This window comes from Dipodomys spectabilis, unplaced genomic scaffold (genome assembly GCF_019054845.1).
Source record: "Dipodomys spectabilis isolate Male_0828 unplaced genomic scaffold, ASM1905484v1 ptg000095l, whole genome shotgun sequence".
Classification (NCBI taxonomy): Eukaryota; Metazoa; Chordata; class Mammalia; order Rodentia; family Heteromyidae; genus Dipodomys; species Dipodomys spectabilis.
The window spans coordinates 46,134,703-46,158,455 of NW_024870772.1; the positions used below are offsets into that span (position 1 = coordinate 46,134,703).

The 23,753-nt window shown below is 45.5% G+C and overlaps 1 protein-coding gene across 16 annotated transcripts in view; it reads left to right on the forward strand.

Annotated features, from left to right (window-relative positions):
* The window catches only part of Mbnl1 (muscleblind like splicing regulator 1), a 161,877-nt gene that overhangs the window by 99,034 nt on the left and 39,090 nt on the right, over nucleotides 1–23,753 (forward strand). The window contains exon 1 of one of the 16 annotated variants that reach the window (XM_042685561.1): nucleotides 22,896–22,900. The exons of the other annotated variants lie outside the window; for them this stretch is intronic. The gene's annotated coding sequence lies outside the window, so the exon portion shown is untranslated. Of the gene's footprint in view, nucleotides 1–22,895; nucleotides 22,901–23,753 lie in introns of those variants that run through there. 16 annotated transcript variants of the gene reach the window in all.

The following is a 23,753-nucleotide window of genomic DNA, read 5'->3' on the forward strand; positions in this document are numbered from 1 at the left end:
AGTGGAGTCCGTGGGATTTTTTAAATACAAGATCATGTCATCTTCAAAGAGGGAGAGTTTTACTTCATCTTTCACTATTTGGATCCTTTTTATGTTTGCATCTTATCTTACTGCTGTAGCTAAGCATTCTAATACTAAACTGAAGAGAAGTGGAGAGAGTGGACATCCTTGTCTCCCTCCTGAGTTAAGAGGAAATGGCTTTGGTTTTTCACCATTAAGTATATTGCTGGCTATAGGTTTGTCTATACAGCTTTTATTGTATTGAGGAATGTTACCTGGATTCCTAGTTTTTCCAGAACCTTCATTATAAAGGGGTGTTGGATCTTGTCAAATGCTTTTCCTGCATCTATTGAGATAACTATATGGTTCTTATCCTTGCTCTTTTTGTTGTGATGAATTATATTAATTGATTTGCATATATTGAACCAGCTTTGCATCCCTGAAATGAATCCTGTTTGATCGTGGTGTATGATTTTTTGGATGAATTGTTTAAGTCGCACGTGTGATTTTTATAAGTTGAATTTTTAAATTTTTATAGCACTTAGCTTCTCCATTTCACTCCAGTTTTCTCTTATTTTTCTGAGTCATCTTGCTGAGATCCATAGAGCATAATGCAATGCTGTTAGATACCCTTAGCACCTAGTAAGTTGGCAGACACATTTCCATTTGAATGTCGATGCCAGGGAGGTTTTAACTGAATTAGGCAATCATGCCTCACTTGCTCTAAGTGGCTCGTGACTCTTCAGTTCCTTGTGTTTTAGAAATGAAGCATTTGGAGGTGGGTGTGTGGAAGGAGGCGGGGGTAGGAGAGATTGCAACAGGAGCAAGAAGACAATTCAAATACAATTTACATACACAGGCCACAAGAGTAAGCAAGGAGCAGCCAGCAAGAAGGCGAGCCTGCCCGCCTTGAACACCACCCGCAGCCTTCCCTGTTGTTCATTCATTAAGAAAACGGGCACATCAAAGCTGATTGCTTAGCTAAGTCTGATACTTGGTGTGGTGAGTGAGCCAAGTTCCTCCAGACTCTCACTTATTGGCCTGTAAGCAAGTGAAGGGACATTGATTGTTTGAAACAGCAAAAATAGATTGTGCTTTATAGTCGCTGAAATAATGAGAGCTGAACACTTCCAGGTGGCAGTACATGAGAGGTAGGTAGTATTTGGTATTTTACAGTGATATGACTAGCGTTCTGACAAGGACTGGTGATTTAATGCAAAACATCTCCCACTATAGTTTTAAGTAAAATTTTAAGATGAAAAAATTTAAAATGACATATGTAAAAACTGTAACGTGTCATAATCCAGCATTGGAAAAAATTTTTATATATTTGCTAGTCTTTCATCTTCTTTCCTCAGATTCCATCTTGTTTTGGGGTGGAAGAAAGCTGCAATATTTTAAAGCAAACTTTGAATGACATGATATTTCTTATGTAAATGTTACTCATGTACACATAAAGACTTCTAAAAGTGAACCTCTTACAAATGATGTAACAGAACCAGTTGAGCTTAGAAATCTCTATACATTAAAAGAGAACTAGCCTAGCTGGGGGGGAGGGGGTGTCCAGCTTCTGTGGAGGCTCCGGAGGAGGAGTTCAGGTACTCTCATAGGCTGTCTGATTCTTGGAAGTCCACCAGAAGTAACTTTGTGAGCGTCTCGGGGTTGAAAAGGTTTGTTTTCATTTCTTGCACAATGGACGCAGTGCCCGGGGCCTAACATCAGCCGGGTGGATGTGCCACGCTCCGCAGCTGGTGCCGCCCACCTGCGTCCCCGCTGCTCTATGGGGGTCCCCTTCAGGCTGTGCTCCCTATCAGCGCTGTATGGAGCTGGCTCAGACCACTGTCCTGGCACAGGTGCCTGCCTGGCCACCGCCACACCGCATCCACCTGCAGCCAGAGAGAAGGGACACAACACTGGAGCATGCCACCAGGGAAGCCAACTGGATGTGTCAATCACTGAGTGAGCCTGAAGGAACTTGGTGAAGAATGATGGGGGTGGAGCTGAGCATGGGCAAACACCTGGGAGGCAGAGGAGGGCATCAGGTGTGTTTTGAGGTGCTAACAAAGTGGATGCAAATCTCCACTCCTACCATCTCATGCACATGCCTGCAGGGCTGGAGTCTGCAGCCCACGGGAGAGGACTTGTGAAATGAGTGTTGCTTTTCCCTTAACAAAAGAAAGTGGTCTTTATGAAGTTGGTTGTTAGTTCTGGTTCATTATTCTTGTATTTCATTTGTAAAGCAAAGAAGACAGCTTCTAAGATGTGCATGCAAAGGAAATGAGGTTATAAGCCTCTTTTGGGAATTCTCTTGTAAAGAAAATTGTGCTTGCAACGAGTGTTTTTTTTTTTTCCTTTCCTCACCTAAGGTTCCTTTTGGCAACTGGTTTATAACTCATCTCACATGGTGTGTGGAGAATTTAAGATTAATTCCATTGAAATCCTAAATGCAGTGCAGTCTGTAGATGATTAGTTAGTCAAGATAAATACCACTGATTATCCTTAAATTATGCATACAAATATTTACAATTTGTGCAATGAATGAGCTCACAAAATAATCATAAGACTAGTGATCGACGGCTTAGACTTCCCTCTATTTTCCTAATCCTAAGAGAGAGGTTTTCTAACTGGTTGATAATATTGTATGGCCTAAAAGAATAAGAAATATTTGAGATGCAAAGTTACCTACCTAGTTCCCTTAGTCTTCAGAAAACCCAACTTTAGATAACAACCTTTTGTTTCCTACAGAAATGTCTGTATTTTAATATCATGATACATTTCTGGTCGAATGCATGCTGTCTGACAGATCTCCATGTATTATTCCAGCTGTAGGACTCATATATATTCATAAATCAATAGTATGAAGGATATTAAGAAAATACATTTCACAAGAGAGGTTTCCATTTCAGACCATTTTAATATTACCAACAAGTCCGTAAGATTTTTTTTTTTTTTTTTTTTGCTTGAGAAAGACTATATTGTTAAATTTTTCAGTACTTGATTCAGATTTCTTAGAAAACATGTTTCCATGCTGTCTTGGGAATAAGTATCAATAAGTATGAGATGGCTTGTTCCTGGCTGGTCTCTGTCATTTTAATCTCTTATCTGCTATAGTTAGGCAGTTGCCTTTTGACCATGCGGTTGTTATTTGGAGTTCGTCTCTGAAGTGTGAACAGGGTTCCCAGCAGAGAGAGATGCTGAGGGAGGGAGAAGTAACATGCTGACGAATCGTTGTTGGAAACTGTCCACTGGTCAGATTGCTGTGGAGACAGTGGTATCTTAGGAGTCACAATGAAGAGAGCCAAAGAAAGCCACGAAAAATCAAAGGAGATTACACGGGGTCCTGGTGCCCAAGGTGGCTGAGGGGTTCTGGGTGCTCCTGGGACGGCTGTCTGGTCCCTATCTTCCATTTGTTCTTCATCTCCCCTTTTCTTCTCTGGCCTAAACTCACAGTGCTGTCCAGAGCAGGGCTTGTGGTTGTGACTCACAGGCTGACTTCCTGTTATTTTAAAACAAACCCCAAATCTTGTCAGAAAGGCCAGGGCGGCGGCTGCGGCAGGAGGCGGCGGCTGTGGCAGCAGGAAGAGGTGAAGGCTCCGCCTCACAGCCCCCCTTCCCCTTCACTGCACAAGTGCCCCCCAGGTGCAAGCCTTTCTCCTCAAACGAGTCTGCCATGAGCTGGTGTTTGCATGCTTTTAGCAAAGCTAACTCTGAGACAACACTTTCCCCATTGCCCTGGGCTTGTTTTGGGTCCCCCACAGGACAGGGAGTCTATGCTGCTTGCTTTTTGTACCATCTGCTGGGTCCTGAACCTGTGGAGTGTGGGTGCTGTGGGAGGCGAGGGCCGCAGAGTGGGAGGAGAGCCCGGCCGAGTAAGCCTGCCTCCACCGAGCCACAGGCCTTGGGAAAGTAAATCAATCTGTTTGTGTTTCCATGTCAGCATTTGTTATTTGGGGATAATATCCCCCGCTAAATAGAATTACAAAGTCTTAAATAAGCTAATCTATATTTAGAATGTTGCCTAACACTGCATTCTATGACGCTAAATGTCAGCGGTTATTATTTAGCCAAAGACAAATGACTGGCAGAATCAAATACACATTTGGAAGCCACGTTCATTGTTCTGAGACTCTGACATTTACTCATGTAGTATTCTTTACCATTGAGCAAGTTGACTCTGTACTGATCTGACTTCTTCCCATGATTAGGTCTGTCCCATTCTGTGATCTGTTGTTGTTTGACAAAATGTACAGCTGTCAAATGATGGACACATTGTATTAGGGATATTCTGTGTCTTACATGTCTAAATCCAACATGGTAGTGTATACCGATGATAGATAAGTCACATTTTACTAGCAAAAATTGTTACAATATAGAGAGGCCTGTTTGAATGCTGTTTCCATGGTTAATTTGTTTACATTTGCTAGTCTAGTCTTACCCCATATTTTTTTCAGAATAATTTTAAATGTGCTCATGTACTTTCTCTCTTGGTAACTTTACAAGACTATTTACAACTCCAGTACTATAAAGTCACAGGCAACATATGATATCACACCATTATTAAAAGTTTTAGACATGTATCTTTGTAGTAGGTTGCATACTGTCAGTTTTGGCTTGGTTTATGCAATGCTTTCTGCAGGTGTGACGTGGACTGAATACCTTAACAAGGGCAACTGAGCATAAAACTTGTGTGACAGGATCAGGGCGAACATCTCTGACAACTTGGGGCTTTTCTGTTGAGAGCTGTAGTCCATCACCACTTTCATCCACAAAGCAGCATTTCCAGTATGTGTAGCTGTCTGTGAACTCTTTGTGTGGCTGTTTCTGAGAAATTCCTACCAACCCATGAGCGTTAATGCAGGGTCATTACTTTACCACATCTCCCTTGCAATCAAAACCACCTGTGCATGCACAGCAGCTTTTCTTGGAGGTTTGATTATTAAACCCACTTTTAGTTTTCTTTCAAACTATTGTTTTTATTGCAGTTTGCATTTTTGGCAAGGAATTGTTCCTTTCCTGGAAGCATTTCAGATTTCTCAGAATGGTCTTTCAGAAATTTATTGGAACAATGATTTTCTAAATGACATTTCCATTGGATAATTGCTGCAAATAAGCACTGAAGAGCTATGAGAACGGTTGAGAAACCTTTCCTGTTATTGATTGATTGTTAGGTACAACCTTTTAATGAGGCTTTGGAGATCTCGCCTATTCTTTCTCCCTAAAGCCTTGACTAGCTTTATACCAAGTATTAGAAGCTTGAAATGTGAGATTACAAATACCTCAATGCATTGCATTAAGCTCTTCATACCAGAATTACTGCATTTTTGCATAATTATTTTACTCTAGGGTTTACACGTTTTCCTCTATTGGACTTTTTTCATATAAGTTTCTGTTTATACACACACAAATGTTTGAGTGTGCCTTTCTGCACTTTTGTAAGTATCACGTTTCTCTTTTTCCTTCCATATGTTACGGGTTCTTTTTGTCATTACACGGGCAGATTGGGAGTGATCAAACTATTCACATGTCAACTCTGTTAGGCTATTTTTGTATTTTAATTTTGCTTTGTTTTCAACAGAAAGTTCTTATCCTATAGTATTTAGGAAATGTGTAGTAAATAAAATTCAGTGTAGGGTCTGACAACAAAATGAACTGGTTTTGCTACAGAAAATTTTTCTTGCTAGAAAATTCCTAATGGCAAAAAAAGGAGTTTATTTATTTATTTTACATTTGAGTGCCTCAGCACTTAGCTATGTGCCACCACACAATCTGGCATATCCGTTTACTGAGGGGTAGCCAGACATTCGACTGACACGCAGTAGTTGTCAGAAAGCCTGGTTAGTCATGCACACATCCAGACTGAGGGAGAGCTGCAGGTCTGGGTGTGCGCATGTGGAGGGAACCAGGACAAGAGAGTGGAGCAGGAGTTTGCAGGCCTCCTTGTGAGCATTTCTCTGGAAACTTCAGGCAGGAGTAGAAGAAGCCTGGGGTCCTTTAAACCCTGTGTCTCAAGCACACTTAAGCACACTTGTGAAAAAGTAAACACAAACTTCACTCATGAGTATACACTATACTGTGAAGACAATTCCTATTTAAGTTTTTGATTTTTTTGTTTGTTAATTTTGTTGTGTTACATTTTTTGTCTGTTTTTGGGACAAAGTCTTATTATGTCGCCTTGAACTTGGGCCATCATATCTACTCCAGTGTTTTAAATTCTGGTAGCACTAGTTTCTGGTAGCACACACACAAATCCTGGCTACTTGGGAGGCTGAGATTTGAGAAGATCACGAAGCAAGTTAAGACACTGTCTTAACTAACAAGCCAGGTGTGGCAATGCATTCCTTAACCCTAATGATGGGAGGCATGGTAGAAGCTCAGAGTGAGGCTACAGTAGGAGACCTTATCTGAAAAACAGTTAAAACATCTAGGGCAGGAAGTTGGAATCAAGTGGTGGAGTACTTGCATAGCAGCAGAGGTTCCCGAGTTCCAACTGCAGTACTCCCCTAAATATTTTGTTTTAGTATAACAAATAAATGAGTATATTTTGATGAGTCACTTTCTGGAATATTATAATGCAGCTGAATAGGTAATGTATGCTATATTGCTGTCTGGGAAGTCTCACCTGTTCCACAACTCACCTTGGTGATGATCTAGTGTATTCCATAGTTGGCACAACTTAACTTTTTTTACTTAATGGCATTAAGTAATGTGAAAACGTGAAAATGGTCTTAGTGTATAAACAATTGTTCTTCCCATTTGCATTTGGGAATTCCTACATGTTTTCTCTGGGAGGTTTGTGTGTAGACTCGACGGACAGTGCTCCTCCTGTTTGTCTCAGCTCGGAGTGTGGCAAGGCTGGTGCAGCTCTTGGAGTTGGCCTGTCGTTTCACTCCATCTGCCCAGTGGGTGGGTGGGAAAGGTTTGGCCCTCTGGCCTCACAGAATCCTCCCCATGGTTTGTCTCCAGCTGTTCTTGGAGCTTCCGCCTAGGGGGTCATGCTTTAGGATCTGAGGGGCATGTCAGGGTTTGGTGTCTTTGTCATGCTGATGGATTTGGAAACAAACCTGGAGTACTGGGGCAGGCATAGCGCACTCCCTTGCCATGCCACGGAGGTATAATGAGACTTGTTCAGCAAGCATGGAGGTGGTGATGAACCAGGTCTACATACCAAGGATGAAGTGATTCCCTTCCACCCACATGGCTGTGGCACGAGCTGCCGGGCATACACGCTGACCACTTGCCCTGTGTGCCCGTGTGAGTTACTCAGGCAGAGGCAACGCTTTCTACCAGACAGCCACCAGCAGTGTAAGTGGCTGTGACAGGGAGCCCTGGTTCCCACTGTGGGGGGCCTGGCACGGGTCATTGTTTGAATGAGTGAGAGCCGGAGAAATCTCCGGTTGCACATGGGATGTTGCATTACCAACAGATCTGGAGCGAAAACAGCAGCAGGGCACCCCCCCCACCCCCCCACTCATCAGTTCCTGTAGCTTCAAGTAGGATGATGTGTGCGGGAGAAAAATCAAACTTGGAGAACTTGCAACTGTTCATGTGGAGGCTTTGTCGATTGCAAACGTTGCTGCTTAGGCCCCCGGGCCGTGAGAAAAGTATCTGTCTTCAGTGGCAAGGAAAATGCATGGGAGCTGTGTAGGAGAGCCGCTCCATCCTCTCTTCTTGAGATCCAGGACACTAGCAATCATATCCAACTTCAGCATCTGTGTCATGCCGTTCCCTGCATGTCTCCATACTTGTGGGCGTGTTACCTGCCTTCCTGCCATGTCTTCCTTGGAGATTGGCCTGGCCTCCTTCCAGATGCACAGCTGGAAGAGAAGACAGGCTTGGGGTCGGCTCCCTGGACCCAGGACCCGTGGAACAACAAGGGTTCCCTCCTACAGGGAGCGCCAGGTTTGGGGTTCATCAGCGACTGTGTTCTGCCAAGTTTCTTGCTCTCCAGGAAGAGCTGGTGGGGCATGGCTGTGCCCCCGCGTGCTCTGATCCTGCATGCTCTGCCGAGCCGTTGCTAGTCTTTGAGAGCGCTGCCGTGAGTGGAGGTTGGAATCCCACTTTGAACCTGGGTTTCTTGAGGCATCTGAAGGACTAATGAGGAATGGGCAGTTGGGGTCCAGGGACCTATAGGCCCGGTTTCCCATCATTTCCCAGGTACCTGGCGAGCAGTGAGCTCATGCCCACAGGGTGTTTACTCCGTGACTTTCCATAGCTCCGAGCTCTTTGTGTGCTTCACAAGCAGCCAGAACATTCTGAACACAATGGAGATCTGAAAATGTTGGTATAGAGTGCCATTGTCTGATGAGTAGGGAAAACGTCACCCGTTGAGGAGGAGCTGCTCTGAAGGGTCCGTTGTCGGGAGACCGACAGAGGACTCTTGTGCCCTGGAGTGTGGTGTGGAGGCCCTCCCCCCCAGCATGGAGCCCCCCAGCATGGAACCCCCCAGCATGGAGCCCCCCAACAAGGAGCCCTCCCCCAACATGGAGGCCCCCCCAGCATGGAGCCCTTTCCCTCTTTCCCCCTTTCCCCCCTTCCCCCCCTTTCCCCACCACTCTGCCCCGGGCACCCTGCCTGTTTTCACTGCAGTCCTCTGCCTTGTGTTGATGTAAGGAGAGGGAGGGGTGTTTTACATAGCCATGTCCCAGTACCCTTCTAGGACCTTTTACTTTAAAATCTTGGCTGCTGCCATACTGGAGAAAAATAATGCTTAGCAAAAGCAATGTCTTTGAAGAGTGTGGCCGTGATTCACCACTCAGGCAAGCAGTCATCTCCTGTGCTCAGGTTCCTTTCAGGAAGGACCCCACCGAACCAGTCTCTTCTACACCCACTGTGCCAAGCTCATTCTACTGTGCAGTTCGTTAGCTGTTGTTAGATGAATGAGAATTTGACTTATAACCTGTGTTGTTCTTTGGGTAATTTTCTTAATTTTCTTATTGCTTTTCAAAGTGTAAACCTGAAATAGGAGTGAGGAAGAGGGTCAGCCTTCTGTTGTACTTTGTAATTCTTCAGTTCTGTGTTCTCCTAGATCCCAGCAACTGCTTTCTTTCATTTAACACTTTGTTTAAATCATCATGGATTTCACTGATATCACTCGGCTGTTTCTGGGTAACCAGCAGTGGACAGTGCTGGTGATGTGGAAGTCTCCCATTCCTTAACTGATGAGGGAATAAATAATTCTAAAATGTTCATATTTTAATTGTCGGTTTGAAAGTTTACAAAGTAATGTTTTGGCATATGAAGGCAACCTGGAACAATTAAATAAATAAAGTTAATTAACATATCCACCACTACAGATGCTTAGTAGTTTACGGTGAGAACATTGGGATTTGCTTTCTTCCTGGTTTTGTGATGTCTGATGCAGGTATGCACCGCTCTATTCACCATGGAAACTGTCTTGAGAGACACGGGCTGTCCTCGGGTCCATGGAAGATACGGGCTGTCCTGTCCTCAGGTCCCCACTTGTCTGACACGCATGGAGTCTGCCTGTGGCACACCACGCTGATCCTTTCAGGAAAGAAAGATGTGCCTCTTGCTTTGAAAAGTAAGCTGAAATGAGTATAGTATGGGAAGTGTGTGATAAAATTTTACAAAACATGAATATTCATCTCCTGGATCCCCACTCAAAGACTAATCACCACCTCTGCCCAGCGTTCTTGCGGGGCTCTTGGAACAACAGCGATGGCCAGGACAGAGCCGCTCACTGCCCACCTCCCCCCCCACCCCAGTCCTGTGTGGCCCACGCTGTCGGCCTGGCCTGCTGTATGGAAAGCCTGTGACCACCGTCAGCAACATGCCAATATCACCCCAGGCACTGTTAACATGGGGTATTTAGAATGTCTAGAAGGGCAGAGGATTCTTTGTTATCACCTCCACCCCGGTAGTTTAAAAGAAATGTTAAAAGTTGTATTTCAACAAACACGGTGTTTGAAGACTTTCAGAAAATAGAAATCTGGTGGAGTACTTTAGAAAAAAAAAACGCTCTTGGTCCTAGAAAAGCAACTCCAGCCATACACTGCAGTGACATGAGGCAAATAATCCACGGAAAATTCCAGCATGGAGGCTGCTGTGCATCTGTGGCTGATGCCAGGAGCTCTCACTTCTCAGTGAACGAGAAAACATGTTTGATGCTCCTGAGGGAACCTACACCTTCCCCTGTAATTGTGTTTTCCACGTTTTATGTTCCGATGTAGACGACTGAGAGATAGCATAGCTGTTCCTATTTTTCATGCAACGCATTAAGGTCTGTTTCTATGGCAACAACTTCTAATTGGCAAAGCACACTCTGTGAGAACTTTCAGGCCTGTTTTTCTTGGGAACGCCGAACTGTTGGGAGTGCTTCACAGCATTAAGGTTCGATTGGGCACCATTCTTTGTCAAGGAGGATGTGCATGCAAATTAAATAATCCAGGTATGATATGTTTGTGTGATGGGCTTCTTGCAGGGCTGTGAGTCTTGCAAACTGATAATGCAGGCTTAGCTTCTTTTCCACAAGTGAAGCAAGCAGAACCTTCTTTACCTGAAAGGAATAAAATGAGTTTTGACCCCAGTGTGGGCCTTATTTTAATTATTTCGAACAGTTGTATCTATGGTATCTAGTTGTTACAGCTTAGACTCAGATTATCTAGAATAAACTGGTTAGAATTGAGTATAGTTTGCTTCATTCTTCTCCTCAGTCTAATCTGTGGACACCGAGTACTGCGGAATGTCCCAGCAGGATTTTATTTGGTGAGCTGGAGTCTGCGGTGCAGGGTTACAAAAACAGATGAAGTAAACAGACGCAGTGGCGGTGCAGCGTAGAGTTTGAATCCTTTCGTGATTCAGTAGGACTTTAATAATCTGTCATTCCAGAAAGAGGGAAGGAGAGAACCCTAAGGTGATTTTAACATTATATAATGAAGGAAGGACTGCTTTATGGCAAAGAACCGGGTGTTGTGCCTTTCATGATTATCTCAGTGAGCTTTATGTAAAGGTTTCAGTTTTTAAGCTATTCCAGTCTTGTGTGTGTGTGTGTGTGTGTGTGTGTGTGTGTGTGTGTGGTGGTGTGTGTGTGTGTGTGCGCGGGCGCGCGCGCACGTGCATGTGCGTGTGTACCTTGGCTATTTTCATCACCCCACAGAGGCGCAGCCCTGTGTCCGTGTGGGCAGCACTGCCGTTGGTGTGGACTGCACACGTTCTGCAGCTGAGGCTGGCCAAGCAGTCCCAAACAGCGGATCATCTCACTGAGGACTGAAAAGGTCTAAACTACATTTGGCTTCTAAAAATTAAAATGCAAAGGAGTCAGAACCTGTATGGTTGCTCGTCCAAAAGTCCTGGCTTTACTTAGTCCAGATCCACAATATTGCTGGTCACAGCTTTCATTCTCCTCTGCTCACAGGCCTTTCTGCTCTGTCTCTCTCAGCCTTGCTTTCTTTGTCTCTCAGAATGGATTTCATTCCCTTTTGGACTTTGTTCCTGTTATTGGAAGTCATAGAAAGCTTTTATGCTTAGTAGGTCAGCTCCACCTTGGTGTAAAGTTTTAGTATACCTTTCTAATCTATGTTTCCTGAGTATTTAGGACCCTGTTGTTACTATTTTGTAAGGACATATATGAGCAAGTAGTAGGTATGTTTCGCAGTACATACGTGCTGCTAGGAGTCTAGCAGAGGACAGAGGGTGAGCAAGTGTGCAAAGCCCGTGTTAAGATTTTGCAGCCTGCACCTTCCTTGATAGAGATCCATTCTCAGGGCCATGGGCCCTTGCTTTATGGCCAGTAGAATTTTTCTGAGCCCTTTACATTCTTGTATTCGGCTTTCTGGTTTGGGATATTCAACAGTAATTCCAAAGATCCAAATTGCGCAGTTTAGTAGCAGTGACCCAGCCGGAGAGAGCACCCAGCTAGAGAGAGCGCCCGTCTTTCCACCACACTTTTGGTTGAGTGTTGACATGACAAAGTAGGGCATCCATCCATTTGGGAACTTAGAAAGTCCTGGAACACACAGAGCATTAAAATGTCGGTGTGCCAGCTCCTAGCTGCAGACCATGCCTCTCCGGCAGCTGGGGTGCTAAGCGGTTGAGTGTTGCAGCTGAGTGGCACTGCACGCCACTTACTTTCCCTCCTTCTGAGTCTGGGCAGTGAGCAAGTGCCTGGGTCTGGCAGCCTCAAGGCCAGTTCTCACTCCTGCCCACCTTCCACCTGTCTGAGGCGTCTGGTGTGGAGGAGTGAGAACCAGCCACACTAGGGAAAGGTGTCCACAATGCAGGTCAGGCATTTCACACGCACACAGACCAGCAGGATGGATGCTTCAAAGAAAGATGCATCTTTGTCACCTACAAGGAATCACGCTCTACACCAGCAGTGTGGAGGCAAGGGGGCCAGTCGCTGGACAATAGGGATGTCGGCATTGATGATCAGGAGTAGTAACAGTCCTTTTCTGGCTGAGCGACTAGGTTAGTTTACTACATCATGTTTGCATTAAATACTTCATAGACCTGAGTTGAGGTTTATTGTCCACATTTACTTTGTAGATGATGCATTGGCTTCTCTATCTCTGCAGACATGTAGACACATGTGTGCACACAGGATCTGCACATCCACAGACACAGACACACGTGTGCATAGGACCACAGACACTTAGATACACACATGTGCACAGGACCTGCACATCCACAGCCATGTATACGAACCATACTCACAAGCCTAACTGCATGTGAGTTTGTGTCGTGGAGGCTGGAGTCCAGCTTTTGGGACGTGATGAGTGGTGTGGTTCAGGACCTGCACGCCGTTCCTGGACTGGAGCAGGGCAAGATCGCCCTGGTCTAGAAACTTGCAGAAGAGGAGCTCAGGCCCAATGGCAAAGGCCCCGCCTCCCCGGAGCAGCCCCAGCAGGCCTGTGGAAGGTGCTGGTATGCTGGAGCCTGGGATGCTCTGTTGGAAGGCCAGATGGGCAGCTACAGCTCCCCTCGGGGTCCAGTGCCCATCAGGTCTTCGCACAGCTGTTCTCCCAGCCCCCTTCAAGTGACGAGCATAGAGCTCTGTTTTGTCAGTGAGGAAACTGTACACGCGGCTGTTACAAGGAAGAGGCAGGATCTGGCTTTGAACTTCAATGTGTACGTCTCCTTTTATTTTCATTATTTTTGCTGTGCTGATCCTGGGGCTTGAACTCAGGACCTGGGCGTGGTCCCTGAGCTGTTTTGCTCCTGTCTAGCACTCTACCACTTGAGCCACAGATCCAGTTTTGGGCTGAAATAAAAGTATCATGAGCTTTTCTACCTGAGCTGGCTTCAAACCACAATCCTCAAGTCTCAGCCTCCTGAATAGCTGGTATTATTGGCCTGGGCTGCCAGCACCTCACTGTGTATTTACTTGTAGGGGCCTCACTATGAAGCTTGCCTTATCTGTCAATGTTAAGGAATTTTGCTTTGTCACATTATTAGAAATATTAGAAAGTAAAACCTTACCAAGAGTGACAGCCCCCTCATTTGAAAATGAAGTTCTCATGGCAGTGGAACTGGCTAAGCTTTTGTTCCCAGTCTTGACAACTGACATTTAACCTCCTCCCTGGCATGTTTCCAGTTCTTCCAGTTCCGCGTTCGTGCACACCCTTTCCTTCTGACCTCATCATTTCTTCTGGACACGTGGTCCACATAGACCCCTTGGTGCCCGCGGAGGTGCGTGTGGCAAAGCCAAAGCCCCCATGGGCTGTGGCACCTGCCTGCCTGGGTTTTGCTTCGTTTTAGCATGCTAGTAAACCTGTACCAATGCCCTTGCAATCATTCCTGCAGAAAAACAGAACATAGCACAAGTTGTGGAAAATCCAGTCTGGCCAGCAGAGTGCTGGCGCCTGTGTACAGCTGAAGGACCTCCTGTGTGGTGTCTGCAGTGGCGCCTCCATATGCATCCCCTCCCACCCTTCACAGGCACATTTTGAGAATGCTGATGGATCCACGCCAGCACTGTTTTGGTGGGAAAGGCTGGATTTTTAGGAAACTGGTAATTAAAACACCGATACTCTCTTTCCTTCTCTCATCTCAATGAATTGTAAACTTTTAACATTTCTGCCCAGGAACATGTGTGACAAACACCGTAAGAACCGTTCACAACTGTAATTTTGCTTTCATTATGTAAAGGCAGTGAGATTTATAAGTGGCAAATACTTAAAAGACTTACTATGCTATAGGAATGGAAATCTGGCCACAGGTACCTGGAAAGACAGAGCCTTAGTATTCTTTAAAAAAAAAAAAAAACAGATTCTATCGCTTGGGAAAAACTATAATTCTATCAATGTGTATTTCACTTTTTGTTGATAGGTAATGCTTTTATTACTAAAAGTTTCAGATCCTCTGTGTGACATAAAAATTCTGACTGAACACTGGGGTTAGGCAGATGGGGCAGAGTTGAACAGAATGAGCCTTGTGTACATGTTTACATTCCATGTGTGGCTTCGAGCACAAAACACGAACGGAATCCTTTTGAAGGTCCGCCTAGTTTTCCTACTTCTGCATCATTGAACAAACAGCTACCCAGAATTTCTGCTGTGGTTAAGCTGAGAAAAGAAGCACAAACATCCTACGTGTTAATCATTAGTTTTTGAGTAAGATATGTCTACTTGAACATTTCTTGTCAACGCTTTCTATTTCTGTTCTGTGAGGCAAAATTATGAAGTTGCTTTAATTGGGTGGGAAGGATGAGCCTGAGAGGGAACATGTGTTACGGAGATGGCTCCCTGGTGTGTTTGCGTGCTCTGTACCTGCGGTCATGTGCACATGAACTTGAGAGGGGACACGCATTACAGAGACAGTTCCCTGGCATGTTTGTGTGCTCTGCACCTGTGCTCACGTACACAGGAACATGAGAAGGAGGAACACGTGTTACAGAAGCAGCTCCCTGGCGGGTTTGCATGCTCTGCATATGACTAGAAACTTCTGCAGCTGGCTGTGCAGAAACATGGGGGGAAAATCTGTATTCTGAAATTCATCAGAGTAGAAAAGAGCTAAGCCCCTGATTTGTTTTTGAGCGAGAAGATGCTGTGTGGACGGCCTGCTGGCCTTCGCTGTGTGAGGCAGGCTCCACTTGCTGCCCAGCACAAGTCTGTGGAGCAGCAGCCACTCCTGCCCCGCCAAACGCATGGTGCCCCGGCCTTGTCCAGAGGCCCCGAGCCCCTCGCTCCTCTGCCCCTTGGCCTTCCATCCCTGGCCTGCGTCAGGTTTCAGCCTGGCTCTGAGTACCCCACAGCCCTGCCCCAGCCTCCTACATCTGCAAAGGCCCTGCATCCCTGCCCTGGCTTTCATTCCCTAGTGCTGGCTCGAACCCACCACCAGACACTTGGATCTAGGGACTGACCTAGAGGGTCCTAGTGCTTCTGGTGGACAAGGCCCCTTCCCGAGCTGGTTCCTGGGCCAGCCAGCTGTCTCCAGAACATTACTGAAACCCACGGTAGGGGGTGATGCAGGGGCTGTTCTTCATGTGGAGGGGACATGCTAGGGCTTCGAACACTGCCTCTGCATGGCTCTGACAGTGTTTTCCCTCCGCTCACTGTGATGCCCTGGCTCTGTTCTGCTCTCCATCGGTCTTTCCTTTTCTGTCCAGTACAATGATGAGCTATCACAATAGGCTGACACACACCTAGTGTGTGTCCATTAATAAGCAGACTAACAATGACAGGTTGTGTTCACTTGTTCTTTTTTCATATACAGGAGAAGAGGTTGGCACTGTGTTTTGAATATTATTTGAATACTTTGCTATAAGAGTTGTCTCCTTCTCAGAGTCCTCCCAGATGTCCTCCCTTGTAATAAGAGGTATGAACTTACTGAAAATGTTTTTTTCTAAGAAGCCTCCTGAAGAGTAGTGTCTGATTTATGGAGCTTTTCTAGTGTTCTTGAGAGTAACAATGTTAGTCTGAATGTATTTTGGTCAATGACATTCAGTTCATCCTACATGGTTTTCCAATATGTGCCTGCCCTTTTTAGAGCATCAGATAGATTTCCTTCATGATTTTATGGAGAATTAGAGCCACTATACCCATAGCTATCATTGTAAAGGCAGAAGTAATCTGGGGGAGCATAACTGAGTCTCTGCATAGGGCAGGCTGGATGCCTGGTCTGTGCTGTATAAAACATCATGAGCACTGAGTGGAATCATGGCCTAAGAGTGTGCAGTTGTCTAGTCTCTGTCTTCATAGGCCATTTGTTTTCCTTTTCTGTTTGTCCCAGTACTGAGGATCAAACCCACTGAGCTAAATCCCCTGCCCTGTCTGAGGGTATTTTTGTACAATGAAATGAGTCTCGTGTGGCTCATTTCCTAATTTCTTTTTTTTTTTTTTTGGTCGGTCCTGGGGCTTGGACTCAGGGCCTGGGAGCTGTATCCCTGAGCTCTTTTGCTCAAGGCTAGCACTCTACCGCTTGAGCCACAGTGCCACTTCTGGTTTTTGGGTGGTTAATTGGAGATAATAATCTCATGGGTACTTTTCTGGTCTGGCTTTGAACCGTGATCCTCACATCTCAGCCTCCTGAATAGCTAGGATGACAGGTGTGAACCACTGGTTAATTGGTTCATTCTTAAACGCTGCCATCTACTTCAGTTCCAACATGATTCTCTCTGGTTGTGAACATAGCTGGCCAGGTCTGTTTGCACAACGTATGTGGAACTGACCGGTGTCGTGGACACTGAGTTGTTCTGCGGCTTTGTACATACTATTTAATTTCTCAGAATTCTTGTGTGAGAAGTGTGAGGGAACTGCTCATGTGATTTAATGAGGGACTCTTTCTTCAGCACTGGGGCTGGCTGGGCTGGCATAGCGAAGCTCCTCCCTTCAGCTCACTTCCACACTGCAAAGCTTGTAGGTGACTCGACAATAGCAGAATGGCACCTGCGTACAAAGAGAGTGAGCAGCAGAGCCCCATGGGGCCCGGCCCTGGTGCACCTAGATGAGTGTGCTGTTACAGCATGGTTCTTCTGGAGGAGTACAAGCAATGGACAGAGGGGGTTTTTCTTAATCACTCATAGCTAATTTCTCATCATGTATTTGCCTTTGATGTTTATAATTTGTCATTTGAGGACTGGCTGTACATTGTCATTTCTTCACAGGGTTTTGTATATGTGACTCCAAAATTTTCCTTCTGTTCAGATACAGAGATCAGATGACAGTTCTGATAATAACCGGTGGCTTTTCCTTTGCTCTGCTGGTGAAGGAGTTCGGTGTTTCTGTGTTCTGTGTTCTGGTGAAGGAGTTTGGTGTTTTGGTGCTGTGTTCTGGTGAAGGAGTTTGATGTTTCTGCGCTCTGTGTTCTGGTGAAGGAGTTTGGTGTTTTGGCGCTCTGTGTTCTGGTGAAGGAGTTTGGTGTTTTGGTGCTCTGTGTCATGGTAGAAGGAGTTTGGCACAGGGCGTTGTATGCTGGTTCACCACCTGCTGCTCCAGGAGCCCAGACTGCTGTGTGTCCTGGATCGCTGGGTAGATGCATGCACGCTGGGTAGATGCATGCTGCGGCCTCCTGTGCCCAGGCACCACCAGTCTTTGCAGGGAGGGTGGCTGATGCAGGGCTGTGTCCCAGGGTCCTGTCTCTGATGCCAGCCCCTGGCACCACTGGCAGTCCACACGCAAAGGCCCAGTGCCCTGTGGCTCCTGTCCACCTTGTGGCTTCCGGATCTCCTGACCCCTGGGAGCCCAGCTGGGTATAGAGCAGGCCTCAGACCGAGCACCAGACCCGGATGAGGACTAAATAGTGTTTAGTCTTCATCTTGGGAAAAAGGCATTTTACCTTTAATTTTCCTGCTGGCTTATGGTAATGCAAGTTAGGTTCTTGTTTGTTTAGTCATTGGGGGTTGACAGAAAAGCTTAGGAGAAGTGCTCTGCCCTGTCCTAACTTTTCTCTTCACTTTCCTCCTTCATGTCTGAACATAGTTCCTGTTATTGGTTATTTTAGAAATAATGGGGTGCTTTATGACCATCCATCCAGACTCTATCCAACCTTTTCCTTTCCATACCTTTCCTCCCTCCTTACCTCCCTCCCTCACTTCCTTCCTGTCTCCAGGGCACATGTCACTCCCTGCTCACTGCATAAGGTCCACTGACAGGGTAGCAGAACTCCCTGGATCCTGGGTGCTGTGCTTGTTTGGGCTTCCTTGGCGTGGCCTGGGCTCTGGGCTCAGAAGGTTGGGGGTCCTTGGCCTGGCCTGGGCTCTGGGCTCAGAAGGTTGAGGTTCAAGGCCCCTCTGGAGCCATCTCAGGGGAGGACACCAGGTAGACAGCAGTGGGACAAGGAGGGGCCCAGGGGAAGGGTGGAGGGGGATGGAGGGCATGCTGGAACACAGGCAGGCCCAGCTGTAAGGAGAGTGGGGGTGTGGGACACAGGTGGATTCGGCTGTAAGGAGAGTGGGGGTGTGGGACACAGGCAGACCCAGCTGTAAGGAGAGTGGGGGTGTGGGACACAAGCAGACTCAGCACGCACGCCGCAGGGATCGCAGATCTGGGCAGTAAGACTAAATATTGTTGATGTGATACCAAGATTCAGAACATCACGTGCGTGACAGATGTCTGTGTTCTGCACTCACGTTCACATTCTGGATTATTTAACACCTTGTTGTCATGTCCTATGCTCCGGGGGGCCCAACGCCACCCTGTTTTCCTCTTAACTAATCACGGAAGACTCCACAGCAGATGCAGATTGCCGTTTAGAACCGCGCACCTGGGAAAAGGCTAAGCACTCCCAGTGCCTCCGTTGACATGGTGATCTCGGTGCCCTCCACCTTGGGGCTGGCCCAGGGATGTGGTTATGAAAGTCCCATAGCTGGAGCCACAGACGTCATGTGTTACCTGGACCCATCCCCTCATGGATACAAAAAAAATACAGTGCAAAAAAAAAAAAAAAATCCAGGATGATTCTAGGATCTGACTGCATCTCTGCTGACTCTCTTGGGTGGTGTGGCTTTCCCGACATGTCTCGGTCATGTCTGAGTGCTCCTTCCCGTGTCCTTGGGGACTGCCTTCGAGCAGAGAAAGCTTCAGGGATGAGGGTGGAGGAGGGCTACAGAGGCTTAGGTGACACAGGATGTGATGCTGCTCTTTTGCTTTAAGGGATATTTTCACCCTTGCCGTCACCGCTTCTGCAGTAGGCATCCAATGGAGACATGTCAGGTCTCTGAGCCAGTTAACTTTCTCCTCCTGCACCTGAGTCTGAGAGGGAGCTGAAGGCTGAGCACGATCCTCCGGCTGTCCGGGGATTGTGGAGAGGAGGGAGGGCCATCCCACAGGAGGGGCCCATGCCCGTTAGCACACTTTGTTCAAGTGCTGGGTTGTCGTGCCCGAAGACTACGTTGGTCCACAGCGACACAGGCCCTCAGCACCTTTGCCCGCCATAGTCACTTAGCTGACACCATAGCGTTTAACAACTTCACCTGCTGAAAGATTGTGAGGACAAAGGTAACGGCACATCTTCTGTGCAGGAATCCCACTGTCTTACAAGGGTGAAATACTGGGAGACTAGGGTCTTAGATATTTGGTAAAACTAATGATGTGTCTACATGACTATAGAACCCTGTGACATAATCACTTGTGCATATTAATGACAGCCAAAACTTTATCCATCTGTGTAGGAAACTGAACACTAATTATAAGCACGCTACTATCACATCTAGTAGATTTAGACTGAAGGTTTACAATGGAAATATTGACATAAGTCCTTGGGAACACATTACATAATCTTATACTTTGAAATTCTGAATGACTTTAACAAAAAGTGATGTTCATGTAGACATAGACACGTGAAAAGAGGCCTGTTTCCCTGTATCTGTAAGATCTAACTGGTACAAATGTTAACAGATACTTCATATCAATACAAGGTCATGCTGGTTTTCTCCAGCTCCCTTACCAAAACGTTAGCTTTCTCTCTGATGTCTCTTAGTTTACTGTTCATGAATTAAAGTGGGGCCCTTTGAAATGCACTGTACTGCATTTCTAACTGCCTATGTTTATACACATATAATAGAATGTTCATATAATTTGTGACAAATTAGAGTCACAGAGACCTAGTTGGCGAATGTGTAGTGACTCCAATGTCTCCTGCATCCAGGGTGGACATGGATGCGAGGCAGTGCTTCAACTCAGTGGTGCTCTCTTACTTTTGTACTACTGATCCCCTCAAATGGCAGGGCAGTGGTGAAAGATACACCGAACTCCATGAGCATCTCATGTTGCCCGCTGTGCTGTAGAAGTACGAAGTGGGTTAATCTTCTCCAAGACTAGTGGCTTCTTTCAAGAAGCATCTGTTCTCTTACAGAACTCAAAGGAGTGAAAGCCTTCATTTGGTCGTGGCTGTTCTGGCAGTCACTCTGGTGTGAACGCCCACGATTAGGAGCAGGTGTGCTTTTGGACAGCCAGCTGACCTCACTCTGTGAAGATGGTCAGAAGACGGCTGCCCTGGCTCAGCTGTTCGGTGTTCCAGCTCTGTGTGTGGGCTGCTGGGGCTCCGGAATGTGTCTTGGGCAGTTTGTTTACGATGTGTTTTGGTAAAATGTGACAGAAAATACAAATTGCTTGTGATGCGGAGAGAACTGACATCCTCTCAGGATTCATTGTCTAGGGATGCTGCAGACAGCACCTGACACCTGGGGCGTTATGTAAATTGCAGTATGCCTTTATTGTAAAGTAGATAGCTTGGCTTCTAATTAGTGCTTCACAGGGAGGGGGATTTTAAAATGGAGAGTTCTTGTTTTGCATGTGACTGGAGGGCTGGCACAGGTCTTGTTGAGGAACTGCCTGAAGATGTCTTGCAAGAGAGTAAAAGGAAATTTTACCTGCTTTTTATCCTCAGGAAAGCCCTAGAAATACAATATAGTCATGCTGCATGCAGTTCACCGAGTACTGGTAGAGTGACTTGAGTACTTGCTATCAAACATTCCTTTTTAGTTTTCTCCTGAAAAGCACACATTACAAATAGATCAGTTAATTTTATTATATCCATGTTAGGGCTTTTAATTGTTAGCCAGGATGGAGGAACGTCTGATTTGGAACTCATAAAACTTCAGGATAGTTTCAGCTGCACACAGTTTAAAATCGTGACAGTTGTTATGCTGAAGAAAAAAATGAAGCAATTGAAAAAATAATAGAAACATAGTGATGTGGCATTTTCAGTTTTATGGCGCTATAAAAAAGCAGCCAACAGCACTGGGCTGGTTAACAGCCTGGCACCTGGCAAAGGCCACCGAGCCTCACAAGGTCAGAGGTGCTGGCTCGGCTCGGGGACCTACCAGAACCATCTCTGAGGCCCGGAGGGGGTGCCAGCCACGCCTGCGTAGCTCAAGCCCTGATGTCATCTTTCCACAATGTGTTTTCTTGTTTTAAGATTCTGTGGAATAGAGGAGAGTGTGGTTCCAAGGAAACAGCCAGAGCATGCCATCCCACGCAACACTGGACAGCAGATCTGTCTGGGACCCTTGAGTTGTCCCCACGGCTAAAACCCTGTAGTGGTTGGCACACATGCCCGCTGGGTGGTGACAGACAGGTTGGCCGGCCCCACAGCTGCATGCCTGTGATCTCAGGGACACAAGCTGTGTCGGGAGGAGGTGGTGTGTCAGTCTCAGGAGGGTGTGTGACTTTCTACCCCTTTTCCCCTGTGCCCCTCCCGCTCTCCCGCATTATGTAATGCCTGGGAGAGGAGGTGTCGGGTTTCAGATATGGCATGTCCAAGATGATTCATGGAAATTGTGCAATCAAAGCCCCTAAGCTCCTGGGAGAAAAGTCACGGTGTCCCAGGGCTTGAGTTAGCGTGCCTGATACTGCGTCAGGAGGAAAGATATTTTGGGAGGTTGTAAATGTCAGTATTGGTTTTTATGTCCGAGAATCTTTATCATGAAAGCGTAGGAATGTTCTACAAAATGGAGCCCAGAACAGCCACTGGACTCTGGAAATGACTCTTTAAATAGCTAGTAAAGTCTAACTCACACACTCTTGGTTGACATTGGGTCAGCCAATGGTGGGAAGGTGTTCTGTGCATGTTCCTGGGGTCAGCTACACATTCTTTCAGGCCAGGATAAATCACACATTGAAACTCCCACTGCTGGGTGCCTGTAGGTTTCTATTACTTGATGTCTCAATAATTAAGCCACAGTAGAGCATGTGTAGGAACAAATAAATATGTTTGTGTGTATCAACAGGAACTTTTTATGGAAAAATCCAAATTTGCCTTATATTGTATTTCACTTGGAAGCATTGTATCTGTGGTAAACTATTTGTAAGGTGTTGGACCATTTCAGCAAAACTACATGAATAAATTTCTGCCTTTTTTCTCTCTTATTCAATTCTGAGGTTGAATTGAGCTCCAAGCACTTATTTATGTTATGTTAATTGGGTGAAGAAACACAATTTATATCTAGAAGTAAAGGTTTAAATATTGATTAGGATTACCATATTTATGTTACAATAGGTTTAGAGTACTGAGGATTACTTGTCTAACAAAATGAGAGGAGAATTAATTTCTTTCTTAACTTCTGGTGCTAAGCATTTGTTGCTTTTGTCACTTGACAGACCAAAAAAATTAAAATCAAAAGTTATGTACTTGCTTTGAAGAATAGCTTCTTCCTCTTTAGATGAAAGATCTATGAAATAAATGTGAGTGCTGTAGTATTAAAAATAGAAAATTATGCAGTGAAAAATCTCATTTACTTCAATTAGAGAGTTTGAATATTTGGGAATAAAAAAATTATGGTTAATATATTTAAATATATTTACCATATGGTAATTCAGTATGATTAAAATATAGTAAATTTGTAGTGTTTGATATATATTTTGTCAGTCATAGGGCTTGAACTCTGGGCATGGATACGGTCCAGGAGCTCTTATGCTCAAGGCTAGCACTCTACCACTTTGAGCTACAGCACCATTTCCAGTTTTCTGGTGGTTAATTGGAGATTATACACACACACACACACGTATATGTATAACGCATATGCTACACATTCATTATGTGACATTGTATACTATTTGCAAATAAATCAGTGACTTCCTATATAAGTCACCCTGGCCTGGAACTTGCTCTGAAGCCCGAGCCGGCCTCAAATGCAATATCTTTTTGCCTCAGTCTTCAAAGTGCTGGAATTATAGGTGTGTACCATCATGCATGAAGCAGCTAGCAGAATGTTGGTCTTAGATAATTAGCCTCCAAAACTATAGAAAATTAGTTTCTATTAAGTTACCCAGTCTGCCATTTTGTTGTGGTACCTTACCCAGTAAGTACTATTCCTACTAATTGTCAATAGCGTGAAGCAGTGGTTGGCTTTATTTTAGAACCTTTCTCCTGTCCACAAAGCGGTGTGACGGACAGGGACATTGGCAGCTAGAGACCAGGGTATATTGGAATGTTCCTGTAAGGAAAATTCACATGGCCTCAGATGTGACTGGAGCTGATGAGGAGAGGCCCCTAGGGGTGGAGGGAGAGGCTTCGGGTGTATACACCACACTCCGCCACCTTCATCTTCCACTCTAAACACACGTCAGCATGTGTGCTGTTGTAAGCCAGCAGTCCTTTATGGGAACAAGTGTTTTGAAAAGAAATACACATCAAAGAATGTTAATGCATATTCTGTGCTAAATGCATTGTTTTATGCTCTAATACTGGTAAAAAGCAAATAGACCCAGGGTGAATTGAACTTCTCTCCAACTGAAGGAAAGCAAGTAAGTGATGTGCATACGTGAGTGTGAGTGCCAGTGTGTAACATTTTCTTGCCATATATTTCCTGCCACTAGATATTGTAGCTCACAAAGAGGTGACAGTAATCAAGATGT